Source organism: Nansenia antarctica, assembly GCF_963989245.1.
Source record: "Nansenia antarctica genome assembly, chromosome: 1".
Taxonomy (NCBI): Eukaryota; Metazoa; Chordata; class Actinopteri; order Argentiniformes; family Microstomatidae; genus Nansenia; species Nansenia antarctica.
This window is the reverse complement of record NC_137674.1, coordinates 79922402-79942980: the sequence shown is the minus strand read 5'-3', so window position 1 is coordinate 79942980 and position 20579 is coordinate 79922402.

Below are 20579 nucleotides of genomic sequence, written 5' to 3'. Positions count from 1 at the left end.
GCGGATTCATTTTTTATTTTATTTTTGCGACGATTTAGTTGTCAATGTTTTTCATAAAATTAAACTGCATTTGCTTTGTTACTGTTCACATGTGTGGTGCAGTCACATTCACATAGCCTATAAGTAAACATTAAGTTTGAATTATTTACTGAGCTGGCGTTACTTTTTTCAAACCACACACCGCATGTCGGCTATTTCAGCACCACGCGTTGTCCACCTACTTATCACTATGAGGGGTTCAGCGTCAGTGCACCCCGCTGCAAGTTACTGTCGCATAGTTGTAGCCAATAAAGGCCTATATGTAGGCTATATAGGCTATTATATATCATTTATATTACCTAATACCAACATCAAAATAGATTGTATGCCTCTACAAATCATATTACACCAGGTAAAATCCGTCACAACTTGGAATAAATCCATCGCAATTTGGAATATTTTAGAGCTCCCCCAAAATTTCACAAACCATGTTTCCAGGGGAGCTCATGTCACCACTAGGGGAGCTATAGCTCCCCGAGCTCCCCCTTATTTCGCACCCTGATTCCCCCTCATCCCGACTCAACTCGAAATCCAGTATCATTTAGCGCGTGGTTGGGCAAGGTCCGTTCTGGAGCGCGTATACTGTATATAGGCATGTTGAAGAGAGATAGACAGCTCCGGAGGGATATAAAGAAAGACTGAAATACAATCATAAACATTAGTTCCCTTTCAATCTAGAATTAAACTCATTTTCTCGGCTGATAACAACATCGTTAATTTTATTACGAGCCACTTGCATGAATTACAGTAGGCAACGTTTTTCCAGTGCGGCTCACATGCCTGTAATAACTCCGCATAACCAGTAGGTAATGTGCGTAAGCAAGTTGAATACTCGACGTCGAGCTACTATCGTTTCCACGATCAAATTGACTCACGTTGAAATTGTATAAATCACTACGTTGACGTGGTTTTCTACGTACGACACGGGTAAGATCAAAATTTGATCTAAGCACGTTCTATGAATGAGGCCCCAACCCACATATGTGTATAATACAAATCTAAAATGTAAAATAAAAAAGATAAAATGTATCTTATTGAATATTACTTTAGATAACAGTAGTGCCACTTCTGTCTCTCTCTCTAAAGTCTGTAAACGGAATTGATACAGGGGAGGAAAGCAGCACACAGCCTCCGTCAAACAGCTGCTTGACCGTCACCTCATCAGTTCTGTGTAGATGCATTTGATGTTTCTCTTAATTCTCTTAATTGTTGTTGTTGCTAAAAAACAACTTTCTATTCTATGGGCCCAAACGTAATTACTGACGTGTCAATTATGTCTGTGGCTATTTCATTACTTTGCACAAAGAAAGATAGTCCTTTGATAAGACATGACACACATTTTTTGCTCAAAACTAATTAGTTTATTTCTTTCAATTCTGTGGTTAAATAAAACAGCAAACAGGAGAGGGTTCCATACAACCAAACCAACATGGCAATTGGCACTTGAGTTTGATTTAACAATAACATTTGAAAATAAACCAACACCTTGCTGCATCCTCCAAGGTACTTGCTACACATCCTTCACTCAGACACCTCTCTGGCACTCAGAGGTCTGTAAACAAAACAATTGCAGGATACCTGTTAGGATACCTAGGTCGAGGAGATAGGTGAGGCACGTAAACATAGGACATGTGCAGACAGTAACAAGGGAGTGAGAACAGCGAAAAACAATAAAAAGGAGACAAGGGAACAGTGTAATAATGATTTATTGTACCAAGACTAAGGAGAGAAGGGGGGGGGGGGATTGTGCCCAAAGAAAGAAACAAAAATAAGGTAGTCCCTAAACTAAGACTAACCCTAAGAGTGCCGCTATACACAGTCTAGCACCAACACTCTAAGCTACCCATAGACTCACAGAGAACATTAACTGTGCACCTAATAAATATTTTAAAAAGGACCCCTGAACCCCAAAGCAAGCATGCTAAGCGCTGTTTCAAGAGAGTCACAAGGCGAGGGGCTTTCTTTGTTGGAGCAGCGGGGACTGTAATAAGCTATAGCCTAGGGGACATCCGTCGCAGTGACTGGAAGAATCAGTGAGTGCTCCACCTGAATCCCTTAAAGACTGATGGAAACAGTGAGAGAATAGCATTTGTGTGTACTGGCCTTACTTCATTTTATACTGACTGTCTTCAGCCCTGCACCTAACAGACGGATGTGCATTTTGATCACACTTTATTAGTTCAGCTCTTACCTGAGCAGTCGCTGAATAAATAGAAGCATGCACTGATTATTCCCATTCAGAAAAATAAAATGGAAAGATCAGTAATTACCTTTGGGACCATAGAACAGAATTGAGATTTTTCCATGAACATCAAAATAAACAAGACAGAGGAATATCAATGGGGTTTATTTTACAATTTCAAATGTAAGCCAAATGTAATCAACTATCCGCTTGTTAAGTCGTGACGTGTTTCCGGGTCCAACGTTGGCTGAGGCGCTGTCTTCGAAATGCCGAAATAATAATAATAATTAATTATATTTATATAGCGCTTTTCCGAGGCTCAAATACCCTGACAATATGGAGAAAACGGGAGAGTGCTGTGCTGTGTCCCTTGTTGTATGAATAGATCCGAGTCTAAAAACGATTAAACTGTCATTCTACCGCTGTAGTTCACAGGTACTCTGGTGCGGGAAATTTCTGGTTTGGACTCGGAAATGGCTAAACGTCACTTTTGACGTCAGACTTAACAAGCGGATAGGGGAAACATCAAATGCACAGAACTGATGACGTGACGCTTAAGCAGCTGTTTGAGGCGATGTGCTGCTCTGGTTTCCTGCATCAATCTAGTTGACAGGCTTTGGAGAGAGAGAGAGAGAGAGAGAGAGAGAGAGAGAGAGAGAGAGAGAGAGAGAGAGAGAGAGAGAGAGAGAGAGAGAGAGAGAGAGAGAGAGAGAGAGAGAGAGAGAGAGAGAGAGAGAGAGAGAGAGAGAGAGAGAGAGAGAGAGAGAGAGAGAGAGAGAGAGAGAGAGAGAGAGAGAGAGAGAGAGAGAGAGAGAGAGAGAGAGAGAGAGAGAGAGAGAGAGAGAGAGAGAGAGAGAGAGAGAGAGAGAGAGAGAGAGAGAGAGAGAGAGAGAGAGAGAGAGAGAGAGAGAGAGAGAGAGAGATTTGAGATTTGAGATTTAAGATTTTCTTTATTCACCTTTCAAAACATACAGGTTATTTCATTTACTTCATAAGAAAAGCAGAACCATCAAAATCAATTTTTTTCAAAATATAGAAAAAAAACAACCTTAAAAATTAAGCACCAGCAGCCCTTGTTGCAAAGAACATAAAACTTCCCCAATACCCCAAATACTCATAAAAGTATCTAAATTGTCAGTCAACTGGTAAAAAACAAACTCCAGCCTGAGGCGTGCTGCCAGCAATCCACACATCATTAGGAGTGGGTCTACTGACCCCTGACCCTGGATACAATTCTTTCTCGTTTTCCATATGGCCAGTTTCGCCACTCCTGATAAATAATTTAATAAAACATGTAAAAACCTTTTTGCCGCTGAATATCGTGGACCATAGATAAAAAGTTTAAAAGAAAAAACAGTTCCCAACCCCATAAAAAACTCCTCCAGCTGACTAAAGATAGCCCTCAGTCTTGGACACTGGATGAAAAGGTGCTGTAAGGACTCCCCTGCTGAGCAAAACGGGCAGTCCTCAACTATGTCTGGGTTCAAGTGCACCAGATGTCTATTGGTGGCTATGGCCCCATGTATAATCCTCCACTGGAGGTCACCTGTCCGTTTTTCACAGGGGGACTTGTACAGGGACCTCCAGCAGCCTTTCGGGGAAGAGTCTGGAGCGAAGAACTCAGTCCACCTCGATGCCTCGATCCCCGCCAAGGAACCCAAGTGTGAGACCTTCACACAGCTGTAATATACCGCCTTCTTGCTTAACGTCTCAAATTCCCCCAACTCCGGGGTTGTAAAAGACAGTAGCCCCCCTCCTTCCTGCCACTCGCCAACAGCAGGGGAGACAAACAAAGGCGGAAACACATACTCCCACTCATCATCCCATTGGTCAGATAAAGTACGGTTTTCAGCAAAAACTCTTAGGGGCTCCGGCAGGGATGCACAGACCTCCTCCACCAACCTCTCGAGTACTCTGACGGATCTGATGTGAGTTTTCTCTGCCAGCTGTTGTATGGATAAGGTCACCAAGTGGCCCAGTTTTACAACACCGGCCTCCCTCAGGCTGGACCGCAGGCTGGCAGAGGCCAGGATGGGTGTTCTTATGAGGGCATTATACAGCAATGGCTCCTCAAACAACCACATCCCAGGTGTTATTGCTGTACCTCTGTGGACCTTAAAAACTTGCCAAGCCTGCAGGACCGACGTATAGAAGGACGTCAGCCCAGTAAGGTCCACTAGCTCAAGCTGAAGCAGGAACAGCTGGTAGTCATAGCCAAGGCGACCAGCCTTCCTCATCAGAAGACGGGCTGTATCCCGCCAGCTCATTCCAAAGTTATAAATCATTCTTTGCGCTGCCTGCAGCCTGAAAGCCCTTATCCTGCCAGCAATGTCTATAAGGCCCTGCCCCCCTTCCTCCACTGGAAGGTACAATGCAGGGGCCTTAATCCAATGCTGGCCTGACCAGAAAAAACTCACCACCGTCCTCTGTATCTCCTCGACCAGGCCCCTTGGTGGAGTTAGAACGGTCAGTCTGTGCCATAAGGTCGAGGCGACCAAGTTGTTGACGACCAGAACTCTCCCCCTATATGACAGCTGTGGTAACAGCCATTTCCACCTAGACAATCTGGTGCACACCTTCTCCACAACACCTTCCCAGTTCTGCCTCTGAAACTCCTCCGTACCTAAAAACAAGCCTAAAACCCTCATACCTGCTCTTCCCCATTTAAGCCCCCCCGGCAGACTGGGAGCTGCCCTATCCCGCCATTGTCCTACCTGCAAGGCCTCACTCTTCTCCCAGTTTACTTTTGCAGAGGAGGCCTTTTCATAAAGACCTAAAACCTCAACTAAAAACTCTACATCCCTCTGCTCTTTTATAAAAACACTCACATCATCAGCATACGCTGACACCACTAAGGGTGGGCTCTGTGGTAGCCCCGGTAGGGAGAGCCCTGTAAGACCATTCCTGAGTTTATTTAAAAATGGTTCAATTACCAGGGAGTATAACATCCCAGAGAGGGGGCAGCCCTGTCTGATCCCCCTCTCCACAGGAATAGGACAGCTCAGCCCGCCCCCCACCTTAACCATACAAGACGCGTCCTTATACAATAATTTTATAAATGCTAAAAAACCCTCCCCAAATCCAAAAGCCCTCAGTGTGGAAAATAAAAAAACATGGTCAACACGATCAAAGGCCTTCTCTTGATCAAGAGATAAAACACCAACATCCAAATCATACATTTTACACATATCTAAAACATCTCTCATTAAAAACAGATTGTCCATTATAGTCCTATCCGGGATGCAATATGACTGGTCTTTCTGCACCAGTATTCCCAGATAGACTTTTAGTCTGTTCGCCAACACCTTCGACAGCAATTTATAATCTGTGCATAAAAGTGCCACAGGTCTCCAGTTTTTAATCAGGGCCAAGTCTCCTTTTTTTGGGAGTAGAGGTAAGACACCCCCCCTAACACACTCCTGTAGGACCTCCAAAAAGTCTGTCCTCAACCAGCTCCAGAAGTGTTTATAAAAGTCTGCAGGCAACCCATCTATGCCTGGAGCGCGACCAGGTGCTAACTGTCCCACAGCAGCAGTGAGCTCCTCCAGGCTGATCGTGGTGTCCAAGGCAGAGACCTCCTCTCTCCCCAACTGGGGCAATCCCTGCAGAAGCTCTGCTGAAGCTCCTGCATTGGAGTCCTCCGCCCTGTAGAGGGCAGTATAAAAGCCTACGGCATGCTTCCTCATCTCAGCCGGTTCGGTGGTCAACCTCCCATCTTGGAGCTGGAGGCATACCATCTGCTTAGTCTGAGCCACAGATTTTTCTAAATTAAAAAAGAAGGAGCTAGGTGCATCCATGTCGTTGATCCTCATAAAACGTGCCCTCACCATAGCTCCCTTCACCCTCTCACATAAAATCCTGCTGAGCTCTTTCTTTTTCTTATTTAAAAAATCCCCATCAAAACCCCCCCTGAGACCACCCTCAATGTCTTTGATCTCCTGCTCTAGCGTCTGAATGGCTGCCTTGACCCTACTGGTTGAGTGAGCAGTGTACTGCTGACAAAAAACCCGGATGTTTGTTTTCCCTACCTCCCACCACTGGCACAAGAGTCAAACTCTTCCTTCCTGCCCTTCCATATCTCCCAAAACATTTTACATTTTTCACAAAATAAATTATCTTGTAATAATTTAACATTAAAATGCCAATAAAAACTACACTTTGTGTTGGGGGAAAGATACAAGTCTATGGTGACGAGGTGATGATCCGTAAAACCAACAGGGTAGATAAAACTGTTCAATAATTTAGGGCTAAAAACACGTGATACATAAAACCTATCTAATCTAGCTGCACTAATGATCCCATTGTTTATCCTCACCCATGTGTACTGTCTAACTTGTGTATTCTTTATTCTCCATACATCCACTAAGTCTGCCTGTTTAATGATCCCATACAACTGTGTGGAAGACTGTAGATGGGGTTCCTCACCGGTCCTATCTAGTGTGAAATCCACCGTGCAGTTCCAATCCCCTCCTAAAATGATGCATTCCTCCCGCCCACACTGCTGTAAGGCGTCCTTCAATTTTTTTTAAAGGTCCAGTCTCTCTGAGCCCTGATTGGGAGCATAAATATTAATAAAACAAAAACTGACCTCACCAATCTCAGCCCTGACCATCTGAACCCTCCCCATTACTATTTCAACACTGGAAGTTACTTTTACAGCCATTCCAGGTGCGAACAACACAGCCACCCCAGCACTTGTATTAGTACCATGGCATACTGACCCCTCCACATTAAACCCCACTCCACTTCGTTTTCTATGTTGCTGTGTGTTTCCTGTAAAAACAAAACATCTAATCTTTTTTGTTCACACAGTTCGGACACTAAAGCCCTCTTCTGTCTATCCCTCCCGCCATTCATGTGCAAAGAACCAACCCTTAACCCAGCGGTTCCCAAACTTTTTCAATCAGGCCCCCTTTGGGTAATTGGAAATATTTTCGAGCCCCCCCTAACCCGGTCCCCACCTAGATTGATATAATTAATTGTATAAAGTTGTACAAACATTACATTTTCTCTTCTAATAATAACAAGACACATACGTATATCCAACTATAGTTTTATATTTTATTATGGGTTGAAAAGGAACATAAGTGCTTGGCAAATGATCCTGTGCCACTGAAATATTCAACATATCAACATTAACTAATTTCTACTGCATCACTATTCTTACTCCACACATTCCTATCACAATTACGATCAATGACTTGTGTGTGCTTGCTTTGCCTTGCAAATCTTCTCAAAGCGGGGTTGTTGTTTTGAGACTGCCACTCTCAGTTCATTCTCAATGTTCAACTTCGACCTGTATTTGCTTTTGATAGCAGCAACAGCAGAAAAGCCTATCTCACACAGGTACGATGTTGCAAAAGGCAGCAGTATTCCCACAGTTTTTTTATTTTTATTCTTAGTTTTTTTTTCTGCGCCCCCCCTGCAGTACCCCCACAGTTTGAGAAACGCTGCCTTAACCCATGCATAGAGAAATTAGAGGCTGAAAACCAGTGAACAGACAGAGAAAACAGATGGAAAAGAAAACACACCAAGTGAAACAGCATCATATTTTCCATTTATTTAAATTTGCTCAATTTCTTTACCTTCACCTTCCTCATCGCGGTGACATGCTTTCGTAGCCTAAAACGTTTTTTTTCATCTAAGTCATCAAGACTAACCCGCTTTTGCAACGTCAGCACAGTCCTTATAAATTTCTCACTGTTGGGAAAATATTCATTCACCCTGTTCATTTTTTTCCCGTATGTTGCATCAAGGAACATGTTAATTTCCTCCAACGTATACATGTCACCTTGTGAGTCGACTACTGAAAATTCTGACTCAACGTCAGAAACAAAGTCCATCTCCTCGTTATCGAGGGCGAGGTTCTCATTGACAGGCGGCTCGGCCGCCTCTCCCTCACCCTGCTGTGCAGCCATCCCTCCGCTACCAACACCACTCGCGACTGGGCAGTCTGCTCCTACTGCAGGTTTATCTGTCCCAGCGCGAACCTCCTGTTCTGCAGCCTCTACCGGCTCCCCCTGTTCTGCAGCCTCTACCGGCTCCCCCTGTTCTGCAGCCTCTACCGGCTCCCCCTGTTCTGCAGCCTCTACCGGCTCTACCGGCTCCTCCTGCCCTCCCTCCCCGCTCGGCCCTTCCCCTGCATTCATCTCGGCCTGCACATCACCCGCCGCCCGCTCCTCCTGTCCTCCCTGCCCACTCGTACCTTCCTCTGCCTCCTCCCCCCCCGCCCCGCTCTGCGCAGCACCCGGCTCTGCGCCGGCCGCCGGCCGCTGCCTGTGAGGACAGGCGGAGCGCTTGTGTCCTACGTCCCCACACTCAAAACACTTCATATTCCCAGAGCTCGCATAAACCATGTAAAAAACCCTATCATGTTTCACTCTGAAAGATACATCTAACGACTGTGTGGGGGAAAGCAGAAACATGTACACCTGTCTCCTTAAGGACTGGACATGTCTTAGCTTCTCGTCCTTACACCCTAACCCGACATTTCTGAACCCACTCGCTATTTTCCCGAAACGCTGCAACTCTCTCTCCAGCGCTTCATTTGGTATAAACGGGGGGACACCTGAAATCGTGATCCTGGTTGACGGCTGGGCCAACGGGGAAACGGACACATATGAATCATTAATGACAATGCCATTCTCTACTAATTGATGAACAAAGCGCTCCTCCTTCAAAAAGACAACTACCGCTTTGTTCATCCGTGAAGCGTAAGTCAGATTACCATGCCCGACAACAGCGCCCACAATGAGCAGAACCTCCTCTACACTGACGCCCGGGTCTGACGGTATTCTTACTCCATGACGGAGGGAAACCGCCGACGTCCCCTGGGACGCCATTAGCGCACAAACAAACAAAAAAACTAACAAGAAACCTAAACCCTAACCCCAACCCTAACCCCGCACAAACTAAAGAATATACGATCTGTACCATACACTGAAAACCTACATAAGAAAAAGATCAAAGAGAAAACATTGCAAAAATTGCTCCCACCAAACACACTCCCACCAACCCGCACACTCACCAAACTTCCCAGCATGCAGAGAGAAAGAGGGAGAGAGAGAGAATGGAGAGTGGAATGAAGTGGGCAGACTATCAGTAGGCAGACTATCAATGAGGGCAAAACTCAGATGGAGGGGGGAAAATGATGAATATGGATAACTATGAACACTGTGAGAGGAAGAGAAGCAGGAAGGACAGAGGGGGCAGAGGGACAGGAGAGGGGAAGAGCAGGGGGCAGAGGGACAGGACAGGGGAAGAGCAGGGGGCAGAGGGACAGGACAGGGTGACACAATGACACAGGATGAGACACAGCGGCCTGTCACCACTGATCTGACCTTACAGCAACAGGAGAGGAACCGCTTCAGGTGGAGAACACCAAGGGTTCAAGAAGACTGGCCTGATAGCATCACACACACACACACACACACACACACACACACACACACATACTCACAGAGATGTGTTATAGAGACACACAGGCTAAACATCTTAAGTGAGATTTGTGACACATTCTAATGCTTTGTTCCTCATATCGGGATCCGATGTAATGTACATTTCTGTTGTTAAAAATCAATGACACATACACGCTAGTCAACTAACACAGCTTGTTTTGTGAGCCTGCTAACAATGTAAAGTAGTGTTATAGTTAACTAGGTAGCAGTGGGGATTACTCCGTTCCATTGCGTTGCAGTATTTTGGCTTGACTAGCGAGTGTGTTGTGATTCTCAAATGTATGAATTTGTAGTTCCTTGTTTCAAAACATTCAGAACATTTTGATTGGTTGCCGATATGAGGAACAAAGCATTAGAATGTGTCACATTTACCTTACCATAAGACAATGTCAACAAATACAACATTAAGGCAGGTAATAGCAGGTCACGGCTGAGTCATTCCGTGTTAAAACGGTAAATAAATGTTGCAAAAGTAGTGGAGATCCTCGAAGAGTATATTTAGGTTTCATGTTCAAACCTCTGAATACAGAGAGCATAACCAGAGCATATCCATAAAGCCTGCGGTAAAAGAGGAGGTGTTTGCACCTCTAAGGGGTAGTAGTGGTGGTCTAGGGGATAGTGAGTTGGACTGATAATCGGAAGGTCATGAGTTTAAATCTCGTCTGGAACACCACCACTAGTGTGCCCTTGAGTAAGGCATTTGCGTGCTGAGAGAGACCACCTCCAGTGTGAGAAGATCGACAGCCCTCAGAATCATGCAGAGGAGTTGGAGAAGCTGCTCTCTTGTGTGACTTCTCTCACTGAGGAGAGAGACCAGCTCCAGAAGATGCTGGAGGGAGTGAGAGACGAGAGGAGTCAGCTCAAGATGGACCTGGAGGAAAATATGGAGATGGTCATACAGGTCCAGGCAGAGCTGAAATGTCAACAATATCTGAACTCAGAACAGCAGGCTGAGAGGGAACACGAAGAAACCCAATTTCAGCAACAAATACAGCATCTTGGGAGAGGAACTGGAAACCATTCAATTTGAGAGAAACCAGTTGAAGAATGACTTGCAGGAAAATACAGAGACGGTTGCCGTGACTCAAGATATTTTACACTGCATTCAAGATGAGCTCAGACAACAGAAGCAATTGAACTCTGAACTTGAGAGTGAAAAGATACAGAAGCAGTCTCTTCTAGAACAGCAGGCTAAACAACAGAGTGAGGAGCTGGAGTTTGTGTGTGCTGAGAGAGACCTCCTCCTGTCTGAGAAAACGTACAGTCATGATGAGGAGCTGGAGAAGCTGCTCTCTAGTGTGACTTCTGTCACTGAGGAGAGAGACCAGCTCCAGGAGATTCTGGAGGGAGTGAGAGAGGAGAGGAACCAACTAAACCGACACTTTAAATAAATGTGCAATAACACTATGTGCAATATGACAACCCTAGTCGTCTATCTGTACAGTATAGTATAGTGGATAGTGTACATAGCCTTTATTTATGTAAACCAGCTCCTTCCCTTCTTGTGTTTTTTTAAAGTGTTTTTTTAAAGTGTTTTTTTCTTTCCTAACACCAGGGGAGCCACCCCTCCTAAATGTCGTTGTTTGGTACCTGTACTGTAGCAATGACAATAAAGACCATTCATTCATTCATTCATTCATTCAAGATGGACCTGCAGGAAAATGTGGAGATATATCCCTACGGCACAAAATCCGGCAGATGACGCCTCAAGAGGACTGAAAGTGGAACATCTTCAACCCCAAAGACATTTCTGATGGATTACAAAGGACATTCCTGATAGATTACAAGTGGAGTGTAGGCTACTACAGCCCTGCATTATGGACTATGATTTTTTTGCTACTGTATTTATGGTGTTGTTGCATAATGGCTTTGTTGTTTGGATTGTATTTGTTAATGTCTCTAGCCAATGAACAAATAGGAGCTGGAGTGTGGCAGCCATTATGTCTGTGCTGGATGTCATTTTTACTGTTGACCACTGAGTGGCGAGGACATAGGAGTGCACAGGTATATAGGTGAGCTCACCGGTAGGCTACAGGTGTTACTGATTGAACTGGTGAGCACACAGTCTTTGACCGTGTTGCCACACGCGAAACTGTTTTAGTGTGTCATGTTTTTATAATAAAGTAAACAAATGATTGTAACGTACAGAAGGAAACAGTCACCACATTTAAGTCAAAGACTAGCTCATTTGGGCGAGTGGACTAATTGGTGAAGTGTTGCGCTTCAAGAAAGAAGAATTGGAAACTAAGCCGATGTTTACCTCCGTTTGAATGGAACCGAGCGGACCAGTGGACAACTCGACTTCAGTAGGCTATCCATTTCAGATCCACCCGTTTCAGAGCTCTGGGTGAGTGATTGAATTGCCACAGCTGAAATCTGTCGTTGAGTGGTGAGTAGCCAAGTCGCTGGAGATAATTTGTTTGAAAACAAAGCGTAAACAAATGACTGAATGTAACAATGGCTACAGCGCAAAGTAAACATTGTGATGACGCACAGCTGGTGGGCGTGGCTACTGCCAGCCCTGTGGAAATGAACCCAGAGGATTTAAAACGCAAAAGGCAGCTCACAAAAGCCTTGCTAGACAAAATAGACACTTTGCAAACAAAAAGAAAATGTCATTTGAACAAAGCAAACAAGTTAAAGGAGACTATTAATAAACTGATGTCTAACAACAACAAGGATTGTAAAGAACCAGTGAAATGCGAGTTTGACAAGTTTAAACTGATGTGCCATGACGCACAAAATGCGCACACAACTCTATTACCTTTGCTGCCAGCCGATGAAGCTGACAAGCATGAAGTGTGGTATAAAGCCAAAACGTTGAGTGTCAATGAATTTACAGATGTGGTTACAAAATGGTTGGAATGTGAAATGGATAATGAATCGACTGGTGCAGTTACAAAACGGTTGGAAAGCAATAATGATGCTCATGATTTTGATGGAGCTGTCAATCACTACAAAATTGACGACGAAGATGAGGTGCATCCTTATGATGACAGTGTTTCTAATGTGGGAACGCAGGTTTCAAGTAAACGATCACAGAAGAGCCGTGGCAGCTCAAGGAGTGGCCGATCTTCTACAGTCTCATTAAAATGCATTGAAGCTGCAGCCGAGAAAGCTGCACTAGAAACGCGCGCTGCTGCTTTGCGTGACAAACATGTATTGCAGGAGCAGGCTGAGCAGCTTCGGAGGAAACAGGAACAGCTTGAACTTAACACCGAGATTGCAGTGTCCTCTGCTAAACTAGCAGTGTTTATGAAATCTGATGGAGGGAGTTCAATTAAAGAATCGTACACAAAGGAAAGGAAAACACCTCTCAATCCTGGGGCCAATGAATTCAATCCATTTCCAAGCACTATTATGAAAAACATGCATGTGCAGCCAAAGCAAAATATAGGCCTACAGTCTCATTCACAATCCAACCAGAAGGCATCAAGGTTAAAGAGACATGGAACAACAAACCAAATGATGGATTCTGGACAGGTCATGGAATCTTCCCACATTCTGGATGCTGCACAGGTCATAAAATCTCCTCACATGCAGATTTCACACAGTCAGGATTCTGAACATGCCGTTCAATCTTCTCACGGTCAGGCTAACTGTGGTGTTGTACCTTCTCCTAACACCCAGGACGGCAATATTTACAGTCTACTTCAATCACAAAATCAAATAACGGAGCTCTTGGTGCAACAGCAAAACATGAATTCCCTTCCAATAAGAGAAATTCCAGTGTTTCATGGAGATCCTCTGTCATACAGAGCTTTCATCCGAGCATTTCAACACTGTGTGGTAAATAAGACCAACAACAAAGGTGATTGTTTGTACTTCCTACAGCAGTACACAAGAGGGCAGCCTCAGGAGCTAGTCCGCAGTTGTCAACTTATGCCTCCCGACAGAGGTTATGAAAGAGCAATGGAACTGCTGCAGGAGCATTTTGGGGATGAGTTGAAAATTACCGCTGCATATGTGGACAAGGTGCTTGGCTGGCCATTGGTGAAGGCTGAGGATGTCAAAGGACTGCAAGCATATTCACTCCTTTTGCGTGAGTGCTGTAACGCAATGGAAGAATTGAAATACATCAATGAACTTGACATGCCAGCTAACATGCGAGCCGTGATCCAGAAACTCCCCTACAAGTTGAAAGAAAAATGGAGAACAAAGGCGTGTGAGCTTTGGGAGCGCCATCAGCCCAGAGCTCAGTTTTTAGATATTGTTGTTTTTGTTGAGCGCCAAATGAGAATTGCATCCGAACCTATTTTGGGAGATTTACAGTACAGTAGCTATGAAAAGCCTGTAGAGAAGAAACCATTTGGTGACAGGAACAGATCACCATCAAGGATCAAGGGAAATGCCTATGCTACAACTATTGTAAACACTGAACAGAGTGATGTTGCAGAGTCTACAAGCAATGACAGAAGCAAGAGACAAAGTGTACAGTACAAGACTACAAAATCAAATCTGTGTCTGTGTTGCTCCCTTGAGCATGGGTTGGAGCAATGCCCACAATTGGAAAAGAAAGCACACACACAGAAGATAAGTTTCCTGAAGGAGAAAGGCGTTTGTTTTGCTTGTTTGCAAACTGGACATATGAGCAAACACTGTGAAAGGCGCATGAGTTGCAAGGTGTGTGGTCAGAAACATCCAAGTGTTCTCCACATAAACAAGGAAAAGGAAATTGACACAGATGGGCTACAGAAAAAATCAAGTGACCGCACACACTTCTCTACCTTTTCTGGACATACAGGAGCCGGTAGCAGTGACGGCATTCTCTCAATCCTCCCAGTGCAAGTTAAGTCCTCCAAAGGTGACATAATAATTCAAACATATGCATTTTTGGACCCAGGAAGCACTTCAACATTCTGCTCTGAAAGCTTGATGACAAGGTTGAAAATGACTGGAAGGAGAGTAAAGGTTCAGTTGCGTACCATGGCGCCAGTTCAGGAAGTTTCAAGCTTTATTCTTCAAGGTTTGGAGATTGCTGGCTGTAACGATGGACAGTTTTACAGCCTTCCTGAAGTTTTGACCCAAGAGAAAATGCCTGTGTCAACATCTAATATAATCTCAGATGAAGAAGTGGCGAAGTGGTCATATTTGAATGGCATCTGCATCCCTCACATCCAAGCCCAGGTGGATTTGCTGATTGGCACCAATGCCTCCAGGCTAATGGAACCCTGGGAGGTGGTGAACAGTGTTGGAGAGGGGCCGTACGCTTTTAAAACCCGGCTGGGATGGGTGATAAGTGGACCCCTCCAAGGAATCTGCAACGAGCAAAATGACTGCTCTCCGGTGGTTGCGAATAGAATTGCAGTGGAGCAGCTGGAGGAGCAACATTCAGATATGAGCGATGAGAGGACCCAGCTCAAGAGAGACCTACAAGAGAAAATACAACACTTGAATACACAGATTAAGACTAGCTTGGACAATGAAAATAGTTCAGAGAATGGATCCCATCTTGCAGAGCTGCAAAACCAGATTACTCAGTTGAGTGAGGAGCTGGATTCTGTGCGTGCTGAGAGAGACCACCTCCAGTGTGAGAAGATCGACAGCCCTCAGAATCATGCAGAGGAGTTGGAGAAGCTGCTCTCTTGTGTGACTTCTCTCACTGAGGAGAGAGACCAGCTCCAGAAGATGCTGGAGGGAGTGAGAGACGAGAAGAGTCAGCTCAAGATGGACCTGGAGGAAAATATGGAGATGGTCATACAGGTCCAGGCAGAGCTGAAATGTCAACAATATCTGAACTCAGAACAGCAGGCTGAGAGGGAACACGAAGAAACCCAATTTCAGCAACAAATACAGCATCTTGGAGAGGAACTGGAAACCATTCAATTTGAGAGAAACCAGTTGAAGAATGACTTGCAGGAAAATACAGAGACGGTTGCCGTGACTCAAGATATTTTACACTGCATTCAAGATGAGCTCAGACAACAGAAGCAATTGAACTCTGAACTTGAGAGTGAAAAGATACAGAAGCAGTCTCTTCTAGAACAGCAGGCTAAACAACAGAGTGAGGAGCTGGAGTTTGTGTGTGCTGAGAGAGACCTCCTCCTGTCTGTGAAAACGTACAGTCATGATGAGGAGCTGGAGAAGCTGCTCTCTAGTGTGACTTCTGTCACTGAGGAGAGAGACCAGCTCCAGGAGATTCTGGAGGGAGTGAGAGAGGAGAGGAACCAACTAAACCGACACTTTAAATAAATGTGCAATAACACTACTGTATGTGCAATATGACAACCCTAGTCGTCTATCTGTACAGTATAGTATAGTGGATAGTGTACATAGCCTTTATTTATGTAAACCAGCTCCTTCCCTTCTTGTGTTTTTTTCAAGTGTTTTTTTCTTTCCTAACACCAGGGGAGCCACCCCTCCTAAATTTCGTTGTTTGGTACCTGTACTGTAGCAATGACAATAAAGACCATTCATTCATTCATTCATTCAAGATGGACCTGCAGGAAAATGTGGAGATATATCCCTACGGCACAAAATCCGGCAGATGACGCCTCAAGAGGACTGAAAGTGGAACATCTTCAACCCCAAAGACATTTCTGATGGATTACAAAGGACATTCCTGATAGATTACAAGTGGAGTGTAGGCTACTACAGCCCTGCATTATGGACTATGATTTTTTTTGCTACTGTATTTATGGTGTTGTTGCATAATGGCTTTGTTGTTTGGATTGTATTTGTTAATGTCTCTAGCCAATGAACAAATAGGAGCCGGAGTGTTGCAGCCATTATGTCTGTGCTGGATGTCATTTTTACTGTTGACCACTGAGTGGCGAGGACATAGGAGTGCACAGGTATAAAGGTGAGCTCACCGGTAGGCTACAGGTGTTACTGATTGAACTGGTGAGCACACAGTCTTTGACCGTGTTGCCACACGCGAAACTGTTTTAGTGTATCATGTTTTTATAATAAAGTAAACAAATGATTGTAACGTACAGAAGTCGTCGGTGTTGGTATCATGAGTCAACTAAAGTTTACAGTTCAACAGTCGCGGTGACTAAGGAGGAAACAGTCACCACATTATGTATGCCTTGGTCTGTTGAGCTATAAAGATGAGGGGAGATGGTGGTGGTGACTGTGCTTATTGTAGCTACAACATTTTTATATCCTGTGCTCGACAGACCACTTATCCACAACATTGATTCATAGACTCTCCCCCCATATTTCTTTGATCAAATCTGTCTCCTGCATTAGGCTAATTACTTTAGGCTGACCATTGTAGATTTAATTAGAAAGGCTTTCTCTTAGGCTGCACACAGTACACACACACACACACACACACACACACACACACACACACACACACACACACACACACACACACACACACACACACTTTGAGTTACTGCCAGTAAGAGACTGAATGATGAGGTTGCAGCACAGATCTACACCTTGCTGAATGAGAGAAAGAACAGTTGACTTACTGTTGGGCTGTCATTGAACTTCACTGATATACAGTGCCCACGAGTCAAAGGTCTTGGCAATCTGTAACTTCCCTTTACATAATGAAGTACTTCCCTTGCACTTGTTCGTCAGCGGAGGCAAATGTAACCATGTACAGATTGATTTCCCCAATGTGTTAGACCAAATATGTTTTTATCGCCAGGAAAATGTAAAGTTACAGAAAATACATCAATACAGCCCAACTGAGGACAACTGAGCATGTATGACAACTCGTGACGTTAGAATTGTTCTATCCATTTTTGGTCAAAATTGAGTTTTTTACATAATCTGATCCATTAGGTGTTTATTAATGCCTGTGTGGTGTTATTTTTAAAATGTTGATACATTTTTTTGTCAGTTATTAATACAATTCAAAGGTTCCATCTCACAATGGAATGTGGTTCCAAGATGGCTGCGCGCATAGTCGCTGCGGCTGGAGTGGCTTCAAAACTGGTGTTCTTTAGTGATTTTAAGTGCATTTGTATGTACATTTTTATTTTAGTACTTATAGGGAACGGTTGTGTAAATAGTACCTACAGCAGGCACGACTTACTAGAAGTTGGCACGCAAAACGAGAAGACAGTAACAGCGGAGTTCCTGAAGCAACAAAGGATTTATCACGAGATCGCCCGTTTACCGGGAGAACCTTGGTACTCAGTCCCTTCCCTGAGGCGCAAACGTCGGCGTAAGGACCGCAAGCAACGACGGGGCTGCAGGGCAGGCCTGTTAGCTAGGCTAAGGAGGAGCCCAGACAAACCTGCTTTGCCGAGTATTTTCCTATCCAACGTCAGGTCCCTGACGAATAAGATGGATGAACTGAGACTACAAGTTGCCAAAAATAACATCGTGGGAGATAGCTGTGTGATTATTCTCACTGAAACCTGGCTAAATGAAACTATCGTGGACTCCGCGATTAGCTTGGAGGGACGGACCCTTCACCGGGCAGACCGCACGCAGCTCAGCGGTAAGTCCCGCGGAGGCGGCCTCATAATATCGACGAAGGATAGCTGGTACTTAAACACGAAAACTGTAAGTAGCCACTGCTCCCCAGACCTGGAATACTTGACTGTTAAATGCCGACCCACATACCTCCCGAGGGAATTCAACGCGGTGTACATAACATCTGTTTACATTGCGCCTAGCGCGGATGGTAGCCTAGCATTGGCGCGGCTATATGACGTCATCAGTGGTCAACAAAGCACAGATCCACAGGCAATACACATTATAGCAGGAGATTTCAATCATGTCGACCTGAAGGCAGTACTACCCAAGTTCTATCAGCATGTTAAATGTGCAACAAGAGGAGAAAAAACACTGGACAAGGTATACACCAACATCAAACGTGCTTACAAGGCTAGTCCGCTAGCTCATCTAGGCATGTCTGACCTTGTGTCAATCCTCCTGATCCCAGCATACACTACCATGGGGAAAAGTGCTCCCATCACCACTAAGACTGTCAGAACCTGGCCAGAAGGGTCCGCTCCACTGCAGATCTGCCTAAATGACACCCCATGGCAGGAATATGAGCATGAGGACCTGGAACAGTACACGTCGTCGGTTCTGAACCACATAGTGAACTGCACCAACTCAGTCACCGTGGACAAACGGGTCCGGGTCTACCCCAACACGAAGCCATGGATGACTGGGAAGGTCCAAAAACGGAACAACGAGAGGGACAACTCCTTCTTCGCAGGGAAGAGCACACCGCTGTACAGCACCACCAGGGCTAACCTAAAGCGCGGAATCAAAGCGGCCAAGACAGACCACAGAGAGAAGATTGAGGAATGCCTCCTGAGCAACGACTCCAGGCGGATGTGGCAGGGGGTTCAGCACATGACAAGCTTCAGAGCCAACAGGCTCACAGCCGCAGAGGACGACCCCCTGCTGGCGGGAAAGCTGAACACCTTCTACGCCCGGTTCGACGAGGGGCGAACGGAGGTAACCACAACACAAACACCACTCTCTCCAGCTCTCAGCAGCCTCACCCTCACAGAGCATGAAGTGAGACGCGTGCTGAAGGCGGTGGACCCCAGGAAAGCCTCGGGGCCGGATGGCGTCCTGGGACGGGTGCTGAGGGACTGCGCCGACCAGCTGGCCGGGGTTTTCACCAACATCTTCAACCAGTCCCTGTCCCAGGCCACCATCCCACCCTGCCTGAAAACCTCAACTATCATCCCAGTCCCGAAGAAAAGCACGGTGAGCTGCCTAAACGACTACCGCCCGGTGGCACTCACACCAATCATCATGAAGTGCTTCGAGAAACTAGTCCGGGCCCACATACTCACACGCCTCCCGCCCAACCTGGATCCATACCAGTTCGCCTACAGAGCCCACAGGTCCACAGAGGACGCCATCGCGACGACTCTCCACGCCACTCTATCCCACCTGGAGAGGGGAAACAGCTACGCGAGACTGCTCTTTGTGGACTTCAGCTCCGCCTTCAACACCATCCTTCCAGACAGGCTAGTGACCAAACTACTAGACCTGGGTCTATCACACTCTATATGTGCATGGATCAAGGACTTCCTGACCGACCGCCCCCAGAGGGTGCGGGTGGGCCCCCACACCTCCACAGCCCTCAGACTCAGCACTGGGTCCCCCCAGGGCTGCGTGCTAAGCCCCATCCTCTACAACCTCTACACCTACGACTTCACCCCCGTCCACCCCAGCAACTCCATCGTAAAGTTTGCAGACGACACCACCGTGGTGGGATGCATCTCGGGGGGGGACGAGGCGGCGTACAGGGATGAGGTAGAGCAACTGAGCAAGCTGTGCAAGGTTAACAACCTGCTGCTGAACAAGTCAAAGACCCAGGAAATCATCGTAGACTTCAGGAGGAAAAAGTCAGAGATCCAGCCCCTGCTCATCGACGGAGAGAGCGTGGAGAGAGTCTCAACCCTCCGATTCCTGGGGATGCACATGCGGGATGACCTGACCTGGAAGGACAACACAAAAGCCACCATCAAGAAGGCACAACAGCGGCTATACATCCTGAGAGTCCTCAGGAAGGAACACAGCAAGCAGGAGATACTGGTGACCTTCTACCGCGGCGCAGTGGAGAGCATCCTCACCTACGGCATCTGCAACTGGTTCTCCAGCTGCACAACCGCGGAGAGAAATGCGCTACAGAGAGTCGTGAGAACAGCACAGAAGATCACCGGCGCCCCCCTCCCCTCTCTGGAAGAGCTGTACAACACACGCTGTCTCGGGAAGGCCTCCAAGATCTCCAGGGACCCAACCCACCCTGGGTACGAACACTTTACCAGGCTGCCCTCGAAAAGGCGGTTCAGGACCTTGGCCGCAAGGACAAACAGACTGAAGAACAGCTTCTACCACAGGGCCGTCCAGGCCCTGAACACAGCAAAGACCTAGGTTCTGGGCCCTGGACAGTCTGGACGGATTGATGGCAGCTGCTGGACTGAAAAAATCAGGTGTAGTGCTGAGGCACAAATATGTAC